Source organism: Thunnus albacares, chromosome 6 (assembly GCF_914725855.1).
Source record: "Thunnus albacares chromosome 6, fThuAlb1.1, whole genome shotgun sequence".
Lineage (NCBI taxonomy): Eukaryota > Metazoa > Chordata > Actinopteri > Scombriformes > Scombridae > Thunnus > Thunnus albacares.
In genome coordinates, this window is record NC_058111.1 from 12,812,616 (window position 1) to 12,826,666 (window position 14,051).

At 39.8% G+C, this 14,051-nt stretch overlaps 1 protein-coding gene across 1 annotated transcript in view; it reads left to right on the plus strand.

The window, feature by feature from the left end:
• The first annotated feature begins 4,138 nt into the window (after positions 1–4,138).
• Positions 4,139–14,051, plus strand: part of lrfn1 (leucine rich repeat and fibronectin type III domain containing 1) — a 121,256-nt gene continuing 111,343 nt past the window's right edge. Inside the window, exon 1 of the mRNA XM_044355328.1 lies at positions 4,139–5,451. The gene's annotated coding sequence lies outside the window, so the exon portion shown is untranslated. The remainder of the gene's footprint in view (positions 5,452–14,051) is intronic.

Genomic DNA, 14,051 nt, shown 5'->3' on the forward strand with positions numbered 1-14,051 from the left:
AACAGTCCAGCTGCCCTTGAAGAAGAGTAGACGAAGATTAATGTCAAAAACCCTCTCAGCCTTCATCGGGGTGACATGATAATTTGAAGTCAACAATAAATACGTTCAGCAAAATCCAAGCTAGCCACAGAAAAGTTTTCAGACAGCAGGCATGCAGAGATTCATTTACTGTAAAACAACAGAGGTGATGGATTATTTCATGCCCTCGTGGAAAGTGAAACAGAGTGCTCTTTGAAAGTCTGAATTACTGAGTGCAGGAGCTCCATTAACAGAGAGGGTGTCAAAAATGTTGTAGAAAGCCACTTTAAGGAGGCCAGACATCCCTGTCTGCTTTTTCTTTTATTGCCATTGAGAAGGTGTCTCTTGGACCAGGAGGAGGTGATTTAAATTTCATTAGGAAAGGAAGGGAAAGACCTTTTGAATCTTTTCTTTTTAAAAGTCTTAACCCTTGATGAATAAATGACCTGATTTTTAAACATATCCTCTAGCTGTTTTAATATGGTACCATGTCAGATCCTTAATTACATGCAGTGATATATTTTCTACTGTTTTAAAATACTTACAACTAGGAAGTATCTATTGTAGATCTCCCTGAAAATGAACAACTTATTATTTTAACAACAAAACATGTTTATCTTCACTCTCAAAGCTTTGTCTTTTGTTTCTAGAGAGCAGCAAGTTTCTTTTTATAACTTCAGGCATAATGACAAACTGAGATAACTGCTTGTGAGTGAGCTGTACCTCACACTTCCTCAGAGAGCCCATGTCTATCTTTAAGATTTCCCATACAAGGACACATTGAAGAGCCCTTAAAGTTGTTAAGTCAGCACTTGTTTTATTTTCTTTTATTTAACATAGAAAGGGCCAAGGCCGAGACACAGTACATATGAAACATGAAAGCATAACTGTTCTCACTATGAGAAACTGGTTGGAGTGGAATATTATATAGCAATTGTGTTGTTTGCGACACAGACACCATGCCAGTGACCCTGATTCATGCTGAGCCAACAGCAGTTGCAGAGATTCCTGCTGTTTGCCGCGCATATAATTTAGATGCCAATGTTTCTTGGAGTCCGCTAGAAGACACTGATTGTACTTTTACTTTTGATTGTACAGAGATGTGATGACAAGCCTGCCAGAATAAATCAAAGAGGCACTGAGAGCTTCATATATACACTGTACACATATATAATGTATATATGCCAAACAGGCTGACCTCAGCTGAATAATTCTGCTACCTACAGATGCCTGTTATTTCACTGTGTTTAAAAAGCACTGCTGATAAGCCAGTTAGTGACCCTTATAGTGGAAATCACATCTACAGCGCTTCCGCATTTGATGGAAAGATGGAGGGTTTGAAGCACATTAAGAGGAACTTTTTGCTCCGTGAGAGGGTGCGCTAATGTACAGAGTGATTCAACTGCTCTAATCCACTGTAGAGGACTGTATGCTCTGTAATGATGCTGTTTCTGAAGACAGCGTTTTATTGTCTCTGTCCCTGCACTAATTCTAATCCTAATTCAAAGTAGGGGCACACGCGAGACCATTCACTGACACATTGAACTGATGGAGCGTCACATTAGTGGTCCTCTGGGCTCAGCCAGGGAGAAGAAATTGGGAATTTCATTGTCCTTAATGGAAATTGATCTGAGCAATTTGTTAAAACAGCGACAAGGGCAACTGTGTTATGTCAAAAATGGCATTTCGAGGTGGACACATACAAAGACTGTGTACACCTGAACCTAAATTGAGCAACCACAGTATGTAATATGTTCCAGGTCATTAAGCACACCCTCGGAGGGTATCAGTGGCTGGGTGGTGTACACTAGATCTGAGTGCAGACCCCTTTTCTTATGTTTTGCACTTCGGGGAATGGTAAGTTTCCTTATTAGAGCGGATGGATCACACTGACCTAATCTGCTATTATGCTTTCAAAGACTACTGTGCAGTAATTTCATCATTTTGGTGAGTGAAGGCAGTTAAGACGGACAATCTCTCAATATCACACTAATCAATCACTTTTACAGTGCATTACTGTGAGAGGGAGTTTGCCCCATGGAGAGCAGTCTGATATAAATAGCAGATGGGCTTCCTTCACGGCTCTTTTTCGTTTTCCATCAGTATTCGCTGCATGCGTCCCAAGCAGTCACCCACCTCGCGGACACACATGCTCATTCAGATCAGGCTCAGAGAATTCACATAATGAAACTTAAACTCTATCGCACATTTTGTGGCAATATGAAATTTTGGAGGATTGGTGTCTTTTTAAAAGGCACAAAACTAGTTTGAGGGTGTGTTAGAGTCTAAAGGTCCTTTTATAGATAACTATGCAGTGAGTATTTGTTGAGTTTGAGTTAAGTAGGTATGTTTTGGTAGAAATATTAACATTCAAAAGAGGAAATGTGCTTTGCAAGTGCACGAGTCCCCAAAAATGAGTCTGTGTCACAACACAGCAATCCATTTAAAATACCCTGGAGGTGCCTCGCCCAGTATGAACTGCCCTTTAATTACAACACGCTGCTCCTCTTGTACAAAGAGTTTCACATCAGATAATTGTGACACCTGTCATGTTGCGGCAGTGAAACGGAGATAATGTGAGAATTACGGCTGGTAAGAGCATGATATTTATTAGGAAAGCAACGCCTCAGGAAAAGAAATATTCCTATAAAGATGTACTGTTCCAACAGCTTTTTCTTTAAGGACATAAAGTGTGCCTGTGGTGTGCTATAATGAGCAGTAACCTTGCAGTTTATGGTGCTTTCATTTCTCAATATCCCCACATTATTATATTCTTACATTTGGGACCTGTTATACATGATATTTTCATTCTATATTAAATTTTCCTATGTGGTTACAAAAGTCATTTTTCACTACAGCTAATTAATTCAACTGACAGCAGACGTACTATGAATTATACTTTCCCTCCCTCACTCTCTTCATTTCTCAGGTCTAATATGTACTATTTAATATACAAGTGTGTATGTGTGATGCTTTTGCAACCAAATCATTTGGATTTGAATTCCTTTTCTTCATCAGAGTCGGTTTTATTAGCCAAGAATGCAGGCATACAAAGAATGTGTCTTGGCGGTTTTGTAACATAGAAGAATAAAGAATAAAAATAGAGCAGAAGTAAGGTAACAATAAATAAGGGAATAAAACAAAATAATGTTAAAATTACTTCATAATCTATTTACAGAATGGATTTATAATGGTTGGAAAATGGGATATAAAACTTGAAATGAAATAGTGACTGTCCAAAAGAAATATGGACTGTGCTGTGGAGAAAGAAATGAAATATGAAAGAGACAAAAAATTAGATGTGACGTGCAATAAATAATTCAATTATATAACAGTGGATGTGGAATCCAATGTACAATCTTAAGTCCAGTTTGATGACAGTACAGTTCAACTACTTTGTACAGCAACAGCTTCTGAAAGTTTTTATGGATCTCAGTCTTCTTCCCTCAGGAATAACTTCATCACATGTCCTGACTCCTGTGGCCTCCACGCAAGAAGAGTTAGGATTTCTTCACCAACTTCAAAAGTGCATGGAGAGGGGGAAAAATATGAAACTCTAGTAACATTTATAGTATAAAATACAACTTGATACTACTTGCCTCTGTGCAAGCAGACAGTGCATTGGGGGATAAATATGCACAAAAAAAAATCATGTTATCCTCTTCTTAGAGGCATTTTGTGGATGTACACATTAGGATGAAGGATGGGCTGTCTCTGGCTCTCTTCTGCAACTCTGAGAGGATTACCCATTGTTTTTTTTTTCTCTCTGGTGGGAGGATTCATGTTTTTTTTTTTCTCCTATGGGCTAGATATCCCGTTTCAAGAGGACTACTTGTCCAAAAGCAAAGCATGAGGTACTGCCTGAGACGACGTGGGTGGTCAAGTTATTTTTGCTGCTTCTTATGATGTTGGACATTCAAGATTGAAAAGGATAAGAAAATAAAAAGGATATTCACTACAGCTGGAAGACAACGCTGTAAACAAGTCCTCGCCTACAGGGGAGGTGTGTGCGTTTTTTAAGTGCAGCAATGACCCAACACATCCCCCGCCCCCCTCCCTCCCTCCCTCCCCACCGTTGCAGTATCTTGTTGTGCTGGACCATGAGCTTACCAGCCCATCCCGGAGTATCACAAACACCTCAAAGCGCCTCCTCTCTATAAGAGCACATCATCATGTTAAAATATTTTCTTCTCATACTCACCACAGAAAAAAAGATACTTAGAGTTGTTGTTTTTTTTTGTCGTGTATATGCTTTAAATGCAGCTCAAATGACATCACATTGCTGCAGTGCTGCACTGTCCATGAGAGGTGTCAGTCGCTTCCTCTGATACCAAGAATTTGTCCAGTGGCCACTTGGCTTTGCTCTCTTCCAGACATCATGGCGTGACAACATGTATTCATTTATATCGGGCTCTTGTTACGCAGGTGGACGCCTGCATGAGGAGTAGAGGCGCATTTTCAAAGGCTGCCTGTTCTCTGGGACACAGCAAGATTTCCTGCCTCATCCCGCCCGGAGAAATCGACCGCATTGCTTTGTTGAGGGAGCGGACAGACCAATCATGTATGAAAACTAATTGCTCGCATGGGTAAGCGTAGTAGGCTGTTAGAGGAGGGAAAAAAACACACACGGTATCCACGCATGGGTGGGATCCCTTCATTGCGCTTCAGACAGGGGGAAGTTGACAAGAAATGCTACAGTAATGACCAACAACTGTCAGTAAAACAGGCGTGATAACTGCGCTGTAGTGCTGTAATCACCAGAAAACCGCTGTTGAGGGAGAGTTTTCGACCTTCGTGATGTTTTTTTTTACGGACTTGAAGCCTGAATTTGACGCCAACCTTCAAGCGTCAGATGCTTTTTCAAGAGCGCAACATATCGCTTGAAAAGAGCCCGGTTTGCAGTTATCTGTCCTGACACAATCTGGGCTGCAATTCATAACAAGCATGAGATTTATTGGTAATTAAATCTACAGTATTTCTGCGTAACAAACCCGTACGCGGGGGACTTGATAACGACCACGTACTGACGCTTTAACCCCTTTGAACACCGCTCGGACGCAAGCCTCGGACTCTCCAGAGCTCTTTTGGGATTTTTTTGGGGGGGGATTTCATTTTCTGCCTTTAAACCTTAATCGGATCGTACTGGGATTTAAGGTGGGGTTTCATCCCGACGCAGGTAACTGGAAGATACCCCCACTGGCTCTTGTTGATGACACTTCAGCAGCAGATTGTCGCTCATCACGTCCGTCGGATTTTTCAGCAGCTCCGACGAGCCCTAATAAGAAGGTTTTACGCGTGAATTTGGAATAAATGAACTCTCGTAACCATCTGAGATTCGTTGTGAATTTACCCGGTGAGACAAGTGTGTGGACGGAGGAAAATATGTGCAATGGGACCAACCCTTCGGCATCAGCTTTATTAGTCCCACTTTTGGTAAGTCACTTAGTAGACTAGAGAGAAATGTGCAATGGACTTTGGCACCTCTGACACATGTGTGGATAGATTTTGGCCTCTTTGCTGTTGTAGACAAGTGGAGCCAAATCTGTGATGTGCCGCATATATTGTGTAAACTACTAAATGTAGAATAGGCCTAATAGGCCTGCAATATCTATCTATCTATCTATCTATCTATCTATCTATCTATCTATCTATCTATCTCTGTCTATTTGTCTGTCTGTATGTCTGCAGCAATATATTTATATCTATTTCCATGCCTTGCTTGTATAATGTGCAAATCTTGCTCTACTTTAAAGGCAGTCAGTCACAGAAGTCAGCTTGTACGCTGTCTGTCTATCAGAGATGTTTTCAGGCTACTTGAGATATTCAGAGCTCACGTGGTGGAGCAGTTATTGATAGTATTAGTGCTGTAACAGCCTGCTAGACGGAGTCCGATGGGCCCAAAACAGCCCTGTCACGGCTGTGCTGTGGCTCCAAACTGTGCGATGAAGATGGTTAAACAGTGACACATGAGTTGAATTCCCAGAGAGTGGAGCGCATGTGGAAATGGCCCGGGCGTGTCTGCATCAGCACGACGCAGAGACCGAGACTTTTCATAAATTAGCAGCAGCACTGAAATCTTCCCATCAGGCCCAAGTGCACTGATTGCTTAGAGAGCTGACACTTTCACTGTGGAGCTACAGTGCTCGGATGATCAGGAAAACTTGTTAATGTCCCTTTGAGTTGAGCTAGATTTTGTTTTATGAGGGTTCTAGGCCCCAGTAGGATGTGTGCTCTGGTTGTGTGAGTTAGAGGGCTGCACATCACCTTTATTTTTGACAATCAGCAGAGCAGGTTAAGCGATGATGAAGGGATACAGAGGCACTGATGCAGCATGATAATGATCTCATGGGTGCTGTGAATGAATGCTGGCAATTACATATGCAGGTGGGATTCTTTAGCCTCATCATTTTCCAGTTTTTCAATAAGCTGAGCCTTCTTAGCCTCAGCTCGGCATTTGTAGGAAGTTTGTTAGACTCTGGCTGTTCTAATTTTGGCATGCAAAGGCGGTGTAGGGCCAGAGAGGTCAGTGTCTGGTCTCTGTAAATATCTGTTCATCACTCAAAGGACATGTGAAACAACAGATGGGGGAAGTGAGAGTCCAGAATGCCTGCATGGAGGTAGTAGGGTTGTAAATCTATAAGATTGAAGTAGGGTTAGATGTCAATATGCTTACACTAAAGTCATCTCTGATATAACTCAGCTTTATCCGCATAATACTTTCCAAGACATCCCCTGGGGAAGATGTAGGCATTGGCCAGCTGTGTTGCTACATCAGGGTGTGCAGTGAGCGTTGCTGCAGCTTGCAGTGCTATTGGAAAAAACTGACTACCAGCTGCATCTACTGTATGTACCCTCCTTTACCCTCAGTGAGCCTCAGGACTGTATATATGCTCCTGCACGGCTGTGGCACCACCTCTTCACAGCTGTCTACTGAAATTACACAGCAAGATGAGAAATGAAAGTTGTCACAAGGTCTTGGCATTGTTCCATATTCTGACAGATGCAGCTTATGTCTAAGAGCAAGAAAACATATATGTCACATGAGGCTCATATGGTAAAAAATCACAAACACAAGCAGCTAGCTCAGGGGCTTTGCTGGTTGTTATTAAGAGTTTCAGTAAAGGTTAAACCTTGTGTTTTTGACTGGCTGAGTGAAAAGAGCAAATTGAAATTATGTTTGTTTAAAGCTGTGCATCATACAGGTTTAACATTAGGGACTTGAACAGACTCCTAAAAACAGAGGTTAATGAGGTTTCTTCTTAGGAGGGTTGATACCCTTGAGCCTTATTGGATTTGTAATTTGAATTAGCAGTGCATGTAGCAGGGCTCTTATGTATTTAGATGTCCTCTTTTACAAGCAATGTGTGTTGCAGTAAGTGGTGATGATCACGTCTTAGGCTTGTTAGTGTGTTGCAGGATGTTACAGCAGAAGCTGAGAGCACTTGCTGTTGTGTTTACCTAATGAAATCAGGCAGGATGGTCATTATCATTATCATGCATTATTGCCAACACTTCCATGTTCAGCAACGCAAGTGCAGGCAGGAAACGGCTGCATAACAAATTCATATCTCAGCAGGTAATGCATAAAAAAGAAAGTGACATTGGCATGTGTGCAGTGGTTTCTGCTTTCTAGGTTGCTGTATACGGGCCATGGGGTGAGATTAAAGGGGTCTCTCTCACTTGCCGTTCTGTTGCATTGTGTTACAGCAGCTGCTCATGGTGCCGGTGTCATGTGTTAGCATTATGAAATCGGGACCAGTAGAGAGTTATCAGCAACTGCAGGAATGGGAGAATAACAGCGAGCACAAGCTATTGATCTGTACAAGGGAGTATAAAAGAGAATTTATAAACCTGTTTTTGTCCCTATACAAGGCACATTGAAATAGCCATATGCGGGGAGTTATGCTCGCAACCTGACATTTGCAAAATGTACACATTTGGTCTGAAGATAATTTTTTCTAGACTAAGCAAATTTTGGTATGCAGAGTTTTCAGTTATTATGTACAGTATCACACTGCTGTGCAGAAATGTGTGCTGGTTTGGAATTGCAATCATGCATGGATATGAGAGGCGTCTCAGTCTCAAAGGAATTTTCCTTTTCCTTTTCAAAACTCTCCCTGCCTTTGTATGAGTGACTTTTTTTGCATTCATGCATAGTCTAGAAATAAACAACAAAGGATCAAAGAATATTATGATGCAAACCATGACAGACTTAAAAGAAGTGGTAAACAAAAAAAAAAAACCCTCTACTCTCTTGTTAATTTGTTGAATTTTGGACTCTGCATGCCAAAATGAACCAGTACTGAAAAGTGAAAATAAGTACCAATTAAGTTCTTATCAGTTGACAGAATGAGATAGACGTTTCTCCGGAAGGCAAGTCAAGTTATTTAGTGTTCAAGATGCATGAAAAAATGTGTAAGAAATGGTGTAATTACAACTAGCCAAAAGATCAGAGGAATAGCCACTGAAGAACTGAAGCAATTAAACTGAAACTACCCTCGAATTCTTTCTTTTTGGTTTTTTTTTTTAGCAAGTAACAATGTGACAGAAAAAAGCAGCAGTGCAGTTTAAGTACTGAACACTAGAGGAAGTACAGGTGAATAAAATACAGGCCTCAAGAGAGATTAAACACTTCCCACTTTTCAACTTTGCTGCATCAGGAATTTCATCTGGAGCAAAAGGTAAGAGCACTAAAATATTACACAAAGAGGTTACTGCAGCAATATTATACAAGTTGTACAGTAAAGAGACCTATTGATCACTCATGTGAGAGTTTTGTATAGGTAACCCTGTTCAAAGAAAGTTACTTCTTACTCATCAGTAAAGAATTCATCATTTGACAATGTTTTTTTGTAATTTAGCCTCATGGTAAGAAGGATCTGGGCTTCGATGTGTTAATTAGTCCAGACCGTTTATTTGCATGTGTGAGAGTAATCATAGGAAACTCATGCACAGTCCAAAGACATGCACACTAGGCGGATTGAAAACTTTATGTCACTACAAATACGTTGCAGTCAATCAAAAGTACTAGCAAACACTTGTTTGCAAATACTCAGTCAATAAATTGAAATGGAACAAACTGTCCTCAACTGCAGTAAAAGCAAAGCAGCAAAAAACTCTCTAAAAGGCTCCAAATATATAATTGAAAAGTGCATAAACCAGAGTAGACAGACATATGAGCAGTACATCTGAATAACGAAAACTGTCTTTTATTGTCACAGAGCATGAATGCGTGCCTGGAGCAAGCCTGTTAACCATTGATAAGTCGCGGTTGTTTGTTTCGGGCCATGACTGATGAAACAGGTGAGCGCGGGGAGCGATGGTGCTTAAAAACTGACCTGCTCGGTGCTACATGATGAGTGTCACATGTAAAATGGAGCATTGAGGTGTGACCAGAATGTAGAATGGGCGCTGGTGTAGGGGGCTATTGAAAGAAGCCGTGGAGAGTCATTTTGAGAGACACTAGCTGTCTGAAGGAGGGATACAGATTCACATAAAGATCTATACTGGGTGTAGAGAGCTAATTCTTTCAGGAATACAGCGCAGGATGTGGTATGATATTGAACATCCAGCTGAGCCCAGTGGTATGCAGCCATCATAATGCAAACGTCTCATATTCAACCTGTCTAGAGCAGCTAGAGTTCTGACACAGATATTCATTTGGGAAATACATGTCACCTGCTGTGGAGCATATGGCATTTAAACTGCAGAAGAGCATCACATTTTATGCCCTTGAGATCTCCTGCACAGTACCAGCCAGTCGCCCATTCTTTCTGTTGACTTGGATAAGAAAATTATTGGTGGCATCTGTCTCCCTCAAGAGCCAGAATTGTGCAGTCATCCTGCCACTGCCACAGCCTTAAACTGTTGCTCCTGACACTGTGTGTCAGAGCCTTTATATGGCCATTTAAATAAATTGATATGATATCATTATGTAAACAAGATACAATTGCTGGGTGTTATATATATCGTATCATAGCATAGCATTGCATCATAACTTACAGTGATGTCTTGAACTGCAGCTTCTCAGCTTCTACTGTTTACCTGAAGGTGACATTGATTTAGATCATGCTTTCAGTAGCTGCATTTGGTCATATTGATCAATATCTTCTACCAGAACAGCATTTCCCTTTGGCTCTCTCGAGAAAGCCAATTAAGAGAGCTACAAGCTCTAATACAGAATTTGAAATGCACGTGAACACTATCTTCCCCACAGTCCCATTAAATAATGCATAAGAACAATATATAATTGTGCAGCGCTTACTACCACAGGTCTCACTAGCCCTATTAAGACTTTCTGCTCTGAACTTACAAGCATTGGACAAAATATAGTGCATTTAATGCACTTTTCATTCTTGACTGAGGCATTAGGAAAAAGATAATGCCTTCATGAATTACTCCTACTGAATATGCCTCTGTGATGAGAAATCATCCTGTCCTTGCATATTGATTTGTTTGTCAGAAAGTCGCATGCGTGCTCTTCATCAGACTTCACCAGCCTCATTGGAGATGTCTAACTCTGCTGCCTATTAAAGGCTGGAAGACCGCAGGAGCATTAACTATTCTAGTGAAGCGAACGGTTAAGAGCCTCAACCTTCACATTCTGTTTTCTCTGTTTGGTTGAATGTCTAGCTTTAATAGAAACACATGCATAATCTAGCACCCTAGTGCAAAACAGAGAGTCTGTGAATAATATCTTGACTGACCACTGACCATATTTTTATCTAGTTTTCTTTTCAAAGTAACTACGCATGTTGTTCCAAGACGGCTGTGGGAGCTTGGATGTGTTTCACTTTATACCTTATTATGCAACCACAAAAAGGTGTTTTTTAAACATAGAGGGAACAATAAATCAGAGTATATTACTACAGTAGTTTTTTTCTGCTTTAATTTTTCCACAGTCCTAATATTTTAATACTTAAGCAACAAGCATGTTGAATTCTGAGGAACTCACAATCAAGCATCTTGATTTTCTCGTAGCTTTTGCAGCTGACAAACAATAGCTTGATTAAATCTCCATAGCTTTAATGTCTGTGAGGAGAATTTCAGAGGAAATACTGCACTCATACTGTTCTAACTAGGCCTGATCATCACAAAAAATGCACAGCTTAAAGGAGATGAAAAATATATTAGCTCAAAGAAACAGCAGCAGCAGAGTATTCATGCATTTGGCCCAAATCCATAAAATAAGTTCTACTTTGGTGCAGGCTTTGGTGCATGTATTATTTGATATTCCCTCACCATTATCAAACTGATAATTTACTGCAGTGGATTTTTTGAAACAATAACAACCTAGCAGGTTCATCTCAAGGTGTTGCACACTATATTTGTGTGAAGTCACAGATGATTGCTGTTTAAATTGTTGAGACCTGTTGTTTGAAACCTTCATGTCTCTGAAATACTGAGCACATTCCCTTAGAATAGATTTAAGGTGCTGCAGAAATGAAGCACAGATAATTATCGATGTTTTTTTCTGAAAGTAATACATCTAAAATATTTTCATTTTGCTCATTGTAGATAAAATAAGTGTGTAATCAACAATATTTGATTTCCCCCCCATCATGTTTATTTGAAATGAAGAAAAACAGTCAAACTGCTAAGTTGTGATAACCTGCTCAGTTAAGAGTTTATACTTTTTGGTCTATTTGGTTAATTAAGTAAGCAGTATAACACATCTCTCAGCATATTATTACAGATACATGAGTAGGGATGGGAATCGAGAACTGGTTCCAGTTGAGAACCAGTCCCAAATTGTCCAATCCATTGGAATTGTATACCTCCGAGCTTATCAATTCCTCTTATCGATGCCCAGACATGTCATGACAGAACGAAAAAGACAGAACTCAACTGCGAGGGCAGTGCAGCCTCCGGACTGCCTAAAGTGCACACACTCCATCTTGTAATTCAAAAAAGGCAGTGTTCCAAGCATATTTTTGATTTAATGAGTAAATAATTACCTTTGTGAGACAAGCTTAAAGTATACTGTGAACTTTCTACGCCGTCACTCACAGACTATCATTAGCAGAGTGGAGCAGCGAACAGCATTACCAGACCGGCTGACCAACACACACTTTATCATTGAACAACTTAAACCAATTCTGAGGTGAGATAAAGAAAAGAGAATAGAAAATAAGGAGAAAATAAGTCAGTGCTCAGTCTATTTCACCTCAAAAACCCAGCGCCCGTTCAGTGTCTTGGACAATGATGGCTTTCCTCAGAGCTAACGGTGCAGAAGAGAGGCTGCTCTCCACTGTTGGAGACATGACGTTAATAACACAGTGGAGCAATCCTCCTCCCACTCATTTTGTTATTCTCATATAGAGATATATATAGGAGACTGTACAATTCTTTCAAATGAATTAATTCATTAGTTAATGGAGTTAACTTTTGGTTGCAGATGATTTATCTCATCTACCAGTTATGTTTCATATATTCATCAGCATGCAAGGACATTGATAAACAGTGGAGATAATAAAACAGTTGCTTTGACACTGAAACCCTGTGTAGGCCCACTTTTTTTCCACACAGAAAATTGATTAGGAATCAATAAGGGAATTGATAAAGAATTGAACCAATCAGCAGAATTGATAATGACATTGGTATCAATAAAATCTTAACAATTCTCATTCCTATACATGAGTAGAAGGACAGTTAAGCAAGGTGGATTCTTGCTGACGCAGAGCTTGAACCCTGGCTCAGAAAATCTATCCCTCGGATCAACATCTATTGGATGTCTCTATCCTTGTTTTCAAATTGTTTTGTGAAGTTTAGCTATTAATTACATGTCCTGTTGCTGATGTACTGGTTCAAACTGTAAGTTAATTTCAGCAATACTTAATTTTGATGATATTTATTGGCTTGTTTCTTGGGATTGATTTTTGTAGCCCTAGAATGTGCCCATTAACTCCCATATGTCCACAGGCTGACTTGCTGTTTAGCAGGTCTTATAAATCCTGCAGAACATGGAATTTTCATGTGTTGCATGCATTGGATGGCTGTCCAGGCTGATTGTTGCATAGATTAGCATAATGTAATTTATATGATATAGATTCTTTTCAGGGTGATTCAGCAACCATTCTCAGTTCTCTCTATGGATATATCAATGTAAAGTCCATCTATCCATACATCCATACAGATGCACCCACACACACACAGCAAATTAGGACCAGTTAGCCACCAGGGCCTAACGGGCTGTGTCCCAGTTCCATGCATACTAATTGCGTACAATATCTACCATACTCAAATCTTTTTAGTACACTGTTTTTGCAATTTGTACACCAGAAATTAACAGATTTTGTCATTTTCTACGAACAGGAAATTACAGAATATGCACTGCTGGGTGTCAGTCAAACCAATTTTAGGATGCCACTGCCAATTAAACTTGACAAAGACAAAGCAAAACATCTTTCCACAGATCTTTCTGGAGCTGTTTCACCAACAATAAGAAATTACTATCATTTTGAGCAGCTGTGAGCAGCTCCTTTGTTTCCTTTGTGCATTGTATTGTTGGACAATAGTATACATCAACAGCACAATCAAAAGCTGAGTGCTTTTTTATTATGCATACTGACTTTTTTGAGTATATTTAATTTAGTAACTCATTCAGTGTGACACACTATACTTACTTAACATACAGTACTTACACTTACAGTTTGCTAAATTGACACACTGTATTAGTAATTTTGCACTTAATAACACCCCAAAATCAAATATCAGTCTGTTCTATACTGTAAGTATTTCACGCACACACAGACTCTTTCTGTGTGAGGTTAGTTTTTGGATTTATTGGCTAATTTGTTCTTATAAGCAGCATCTGCTTCAGCTTGTGATGAGATAATGAGAAAATTGATATAAAAGCAACTACAAGACTGTTAAATAACAATACATTTGGTGTATAATTGTGTTCAACATAACAATTTGCTGTTGCTAAAACTCAGTCCTTACACCATTCTCCAGACACTGAGCAGTTACACTGTTGAAAACAGAAGTCATATGCAAGAAAGAAACAAAACAAACAAAGAAAACAAAAAACT